Raw genomic sequence first — 6,966 nt, 5'->3', positions numbered from 1 at the left:
GAGCCATATTCAATATGCGAACGGCGGAAAGTAAAGCATAGCCCCAAAATGATAGAGGTAAAGTGCTTCTAGCCATCATCGATCGAACCATATCTAATAGGGTACGATTTCTCCTTTCAGACACACCATTATGTTGTGGTGTTCCAGGTGGAGTAAGTTGTGAAATAATTCCACAACTCTTAAGATGATCTTGAAAAACACCACTTAGGTATTCACCTCCTCTATCACTACGAAGTACTTTGATTGTGGTCTTGAGTTGTCTTTCTACTTCAGTTTTGAAGTCTTTGAACATTTCAAAAGCTTCATCTTTGTGTTTCATTAAGTACACATAACCATATCGACTATAATCGTCAATAAAGGTAATGAAGTATCTTTCACCATTCCTAGTCATTGGTCTAAAAGGACCACATACATCCGAATGTATGATACCCAATAATTCTTTTGACCTTTCAAAAGTTTTATTAAAGGGTTGCTTTGTCATTTTGCCTTGTAAACAAGATTCACATACATCAAATGAATCATACTCATTTGTTTCTAGAATACCATTCTTGCGAAGAGTTTGCATGCGATTCTTGCTTATATGTCCAAGGCGACAATGCCAAAGATAGGAATCACCCAAGTCCTTCTTGAGTTTCTTGGTGTTGACATTGTACATTGAACTACTATGTGACGCACCAATTTGATCTATTTCATATATACCATTCATGGGTATAGCTTTAAAATAAAATATGCCATTCATCAAAACATGAATATCATAATCTATAAATTTAAGATCAAAGCCACATTGTTTTAAAAGGGACACGGAAATAATGTTTCTTCTTAACTTAGGAGCATACAAAACATTCTTCAAAATTACTTCCAAACCACTTGGAAGTTTTAACATGTAGTCTCCTTGGGCTTGGACTTCAACTCTTGCTCCATTGCCCATAAAGAGACTAATGTCCCCTTTGTTGAGTTGTTTACTTCTTTTGAACCCCTGCAACAAATTGCAAATGTGAGTTCCACATCCGGTATCAAGTACCCATGTATTTGAAGAAATAACATTTAGTTCAATATGTATAGTAAAGATAATACCTGAGGTATGCCCCGCATCCCTCTTATCTTTTAACGCTTTGAGATAGGTCGGACAATTCCTTTTCCAATGACCTATCTCTCCACACTCAAAGCATGGATCTTGCGCCGCAACCTTTTGCTTCTTTTCCTTCGGTTTGGTGGGCGTGATGGCTTTCCTCTTTCCCTTTCCTCGGACGTGGCCCTTGCCCTTAGCAACACTTGCTTTGGGGTTGGAGTTATGTCCCCTTTTTCCTTCATCGATTGTTAGAACGGGTAAAGCCTTTTTACCCATTCCCTCTTCGGCCGTTCTTAGCATTGCGTGAAGCTCACCAATGCTTTTGTCCCACCCATTCATGTTATAATTCATGACAAAGGTTTCAAACCTTTTGGTCAAAGAGTTGAGGATCAAATCCGTAGCCAACTCATTAGACACGGGACAATTCAACCTACGAAGCTTTTCGATGTAGCTTTTCATCTTTAGGACATAAGATGAGACGGTTTGGGTTTCCTCCATACGACATGCATGAAACGCTCGAACCGTTTCGAAACGTTCCGCTCTAGCTTGTTGAAGGAACATTTCCTTCAATTGAGTTATCATGTCGTATGCCCCATGATGCTCGAAATCTTTTTGGATTTCGGGAATCATAGTCCCTAACATGAGGCAAGAGGCTTGCACCGAATCTTTGGTGTACTTGACCCAATCGTTATAAGCCTCCTCATTTTCCACGTCAGGCTCGTCGGGAATGGGATCGTCTAAGACATATGATATCTCTTCTTGCTTGAGAACTATTCTCAAGTTGCGATACCAATCCATAAAGTTATTATGGTTTAGACGATCCTTTTCAAGGATGGTTCTTAAGGATAGGTTACGGGTGTTATGGGTAGAGGTGTTTGCATTGTTAGCGGCCATCTACAAAATTTAACAAAGTTTTATTTTAGTATTATAAACAATTTAATTATTAATACCCTTTTATTCCAGATTTTAAAATAATAATTAAATTCTAGAATCCAACGATAAATCAAATTTCGGTTAGGTGACCTTTATCCCGTTATTTGATTTAACAAGGTAGTCAGCCTTGACAATTGCAACCCTTTGCAACTTCTAGAGGTATGGGACCATTCGAAATCCTTATTTCGTGTTGGCATGTTTATCCCATCAACACCATTGGATCCCATGCTTAGGTGACCTTTATCACATGGTTTCCAATTCAAGTCGTCCTTCTTGTATAAACATGTAAGATTAACATACAAGTGGTTAGGTGACCTTATCCCACAAATATGTTAATATTACCCTAAGTATATTAGTTTGCTCAAAATGGTTAGGTGACCTTTATCCCATTAAAAGTTCCCTAATACGTTAAGTGTCATACAAAAGGATGGTGTTAGACTTGTTTCCTTGGTAATATGAAAAAGGGATTTTTAAATTTTCAAATATTCTAGTTGAAAAACATTATGCCATATCCTAACATGCATTTAGTAATATGGCGATTTTGAAAACCAATTTTCAAGGTTCTAGTTATAATAAAACCAATTTTATTATATGTGAGTGATCGCTTAGTTTTAATAAACCCATTTAATTAAACTAATTGACGCGATATTACCAAATATATATTAGAACCCGTTTTATGCTTGTTGTCGTTCCTATGTGACGGTTTGGATATCCTAATATCTATCAACCACACATTACATTAAGTAAAACAAACAACCAAGCATACACATGCAAAATATAGTCATAACCGAAAACCGCTAAATTTGACCATACTTGTTAGCCGAAACAAGTGTAGGTCATAAGTCACACCTAAGGGACAAAACATGACACAAGGATGGAATGTTGACTCCCACTTGACCTTGCATCCAAATGCTTCAAGTATCCTCTCCAAGTTGTTGTGTTCTTTTTGGGCTTGTTAATGGGCTCCAAACTTCCAAAAGTCTTCTTGGACCCAAGAGTGAAATTTATGGGCCTAATGGGCTTGAATCCCATGATGGGCCGGTGAGGCCCAACAAGCCCAAAATTTCGGCCCAACCAATTTCACCAAATCTTGCATCTTCTAATTTTTACAAAATGTATCCTAATACATATTTTTCTAAAAAAAAGAAAATGCAACTAATCTACTTATTACATACCAACTTATGAATAAATAAATTACACAAGCCTAAGATTATGAATTATTACAACCATATTGAATAATAAACATAATCAAAATACACATAACAACAATCAACACATCCAAGGTCTAGGTTTCGGTTATGACACATCCAAACATACCAAATGTTCTAAGCATGCAACCTAAGCAACCAATGCCCAAACATCACCAAAAAAAAACGGCCCCCCCCCCCAAGAGGCTACGGCCACCCCCCCCAAAATTTTTTTACAATTTTGATATTTCATCATCCAAATGTTAAATGGTTTCCTAAGATCTTTCCATGCATGTCAAGATCTTACAAAACCATGAGGGGTAAAATCCACCAAATTTTCGGACCTCCCTTTTCACCCATGAAAAATCCGAAAAGTATGAACACAAAAGAAGCATAAGTCCTTGTAACCGGCTCTTGATGCCATTGTTGGGTTTTATGCAAGTTTATCAAAGTCTAAGTTAACCATATTTAACTAGAAAACGCAACGGAAGCTAGTGTTTTAAAACTTGTTAATGAACATACCATTATGTTAAAACTAAAAACCCGAAGCCAAGGATCAAAATTACAAGAACAAGATGCTCACAAAATGTAAATTGTACCTTCTTCTACCTTTAGAAGAACAAGTGGGTTGTTGAAGGGGATGGTGGATGAATGACAAGCCTCCAAAGAAGAAGACCTCAAGAGTGTGATACCCCAAGCTATTTGTGACAACACCAAGTTGTTTTGCTAGGATTTATGAACACAAAACAAGCTCACAAAGCTCTCCCAAAACATGCTGCTGCTGCCGTGAGTTTTAGAGAGGGAGAGAGAGATTTTTGAAGCTTGAAAAACACTTGAAAAGATACCAAGAGTAGGTTAATTGCATGTATTTTGTATGGAGTGTTTTTAAAACAAGACATCATAACATGCAAAGGTAGCATGCAATCTAATTGGACCAAAACCTCCACCCACTTGAGGGGTGGACGGTTTCTTCTTTTTTTTTTTTTTTTTTTTTAACCATTTAAAACATCTCCATCTCATATTTTATAAAATTAAATTTATAAAACATACATGCTATTATAATTATTTAACCAATCAAATAATTAATTAACATAAATAAATTATCCAGATAATTTATTTAAATCCTCAAGTGTAATTGTTTAGAAAACCAATTTTCTAAACGCGTAGTGTTCGGTATTCGTTTAAATGATTAAATCATTAAAAGAATACATTTGGTGTTGTCTTGCTTGTTATTGGGTATGACCCGACTTGGATCAAACACAGTTAGCCACATTAGTATAAGTATGTGTCTCGGGCATACGTAATTCCAACATACTTCACGAAGGTCATGGAGGGTCGGGATCCAAACCCGATCTTTGAAATAGAGAATTTCGTCCACGCGCTGTTCGAAATTCTTCTCGTTGCCGTAAAGTTCCTCCTTTTCCAATTGTTCCTCTTTCAACGTCTCACGTTGAGCGACTCGAATCAGGTCCGAAAGATTCGACTAGACTATCATCCCCAGTGCTCGCACTCGCAATGGCTTAACCCGATCTTCGTTGCCTCATATTCAGTTCCTTCTGATCAAATATGTGCTGCAAACTTTTATGATCGGTGAAGATGGTGCACTTCGTATCGTAGAGACAATGTCTCCACATTTTAAGTGCGTAGATATCCGCTCCCAGTTCTAAGTCGTGAGTAGTGTAATTTTACTCGTGTACTTTTAACTGTCGGGAAGCATAGTCTATAACCTTAAGATACTGCGTCAACACGCATCCTAACCCTTTACGCGATGCGTCACAATACGCGAGAAAACCATCGTCTCCATCGGAGAGACTTAAAATCGGCGCTTGGCACAATTTTAATGGTTTCTATCTTATTTGGATCTTTGTGAAATCTTTGTTACTTTACAACATGACCAAGGGATTATACCTTCTTTATTCAAAATCACATTTCGAAAACTTCACGTACAACTCCTCTTGCTTTAACACTTCCACAATTTTCCTTAACCGTCGTTCGTGCTCTTCTTTACGTTGCGAATATATCAAAATATCATCAATGAATGCCATGACACGTTTGTCAAAATAAAGTTTACAGACTCGGTTCATGAGGTCCATGAATACTGCCGGCGCATTTGTTAGCCCGAAAGGCATAACTAAGAATTCATAATGGCCGTAACGAGTCCGAAACGCTGTTGTTGCAACGTCCTCCTCTTGGATTTTTTTTTTATTTGGTGATAACTATATCTAAGATCAATTTTCTAAAAATAAATCGCCCCTTGCAGTTGGTTAAATAGATCATTTACTTCGAAGAAGTGAATACCTATTCTTGATCGTCATTTTATTCAATTCTCCCTAATCAATACATATCCTAACACTTCAGTCCTTTATTTCCCAAATAACACTGGTGCACCCCATGGTGACTAACTAGGTCGTATGAAACCTTATCCAATAATTCTTGCATTTCAGTTGGTGCAAGTCGGTAAGATGCTTTAGCAACAGGGCCAGCTTGAGGTATTATATCGATTCTAAATTCGACCTGTCGGGTTGGCGGTAATCCAGGAAGTTCTTCTAAGAAAACTTGTGGAAATTCGCGTACCATAGGGATACCTTCTATATGTTTTCTTTTAAATACTTTGGCAATCGCATTTGTTAAATACACCACGTCTTCTTGTCGTAAATATTATAACATCTCAAGATGAGATTAGAGTGGTAACATAATACCGTACACTTTTCTCTGTATCAAATTGCTTCATCGTCCGAAGGAGATCTTCTAATCATCTTCTTTTCATATTTGATTTCAGCTTCATGTTGAGTTAGCCAATCCATGCTAACTATTACGTCAAAACTTCTTTACTTTACTGGTCGTAGGTCAATAAGGAAAGGTTAATCGTTCAGAATAATAGGACAATTCCGAACAATTTAGTTAACCATTAGGGATTTACCGTTAGTGATTCTACAGTATAGGGTTCTATAGTTTCACTAATCGGTATCTTTCCAAAGGGTAGGAGATTAACAGGAATTAACTACTATCGACAACCGTAAAAATATCATTGGTGCCTATTGATTTGAAATTACAACATACTTAATACCACCTTTGGATCATGACGTGCTTCATTCGAATTACTCCCATAAGTACGGCTCCTTGCTTGATCAGAGGTTGATGCTTGTCATGAGGTTCGTCTTCCAACAACACCTTGGTTCAACCTTGGGCAATTTCTCTTGAAACATTCTGTATTGCCACATTCATAGCAAGTACCACTGTTTGGCATCCTTTGATTTCTTTGGATGAATTGTTATTGAAGCTGTTGGGTTCGGAGTGGTTGTACACGAATGGGTTGGGGTCGCCGGTTCACATGGCTTCAATTGGTTCTACAATTGGGGCATTACGTCCATCTTTACCACACCTGTGGCCTACCATCACTCGACATTCTTCTTTCTGCCGATAACCATATTTTCCACATTTAGGGAAGGACCTTTATCATTTCTCTTCTTCAACACTCGACGTCTCACCTAACGTCCTTCCAGTCCGCTTCCCATAGAGTCAAATATATCAATGCTGGCTTGTGACACAACCCTTCCGAAGGTTGTATGTTTCACAGGATTGACTATACTCGTTATCGATGGAGTTAGTCCCCGATATAGCGCTCACTTCGCTTAGTTTCAGGAGTAATTAGCCATGTTATCAGACATGACAATTCCTTCAAACGATTAGCGTGTTCTAAGTGATCAGCACACAACATTTCTATCTTCCATAGCTCAGTTTCCAACTCTGAACTCAATTACTCGAATAAAAGTGCTC

This window comes from Bidens hawaiensis, unplaced genomic scaffold (genome assembly GCF_021521415.1).
Source record: "Bidens hawaiensis isolate Kalapana, Puna unplaced genomic scaffold, B.hawaiensis_p1.1 tig00003288_1, whole genome shotgun sequence".
NCBI classification, from domain to species: Eukaryota; Viridiplantae; Streptophyta; class Magnoliopsida; order Asterales; family Asteraceae; genus Bidens; species Bidens hawaiensis.
Note: the sequence above shows the minus strand (reverse complement) of the source record.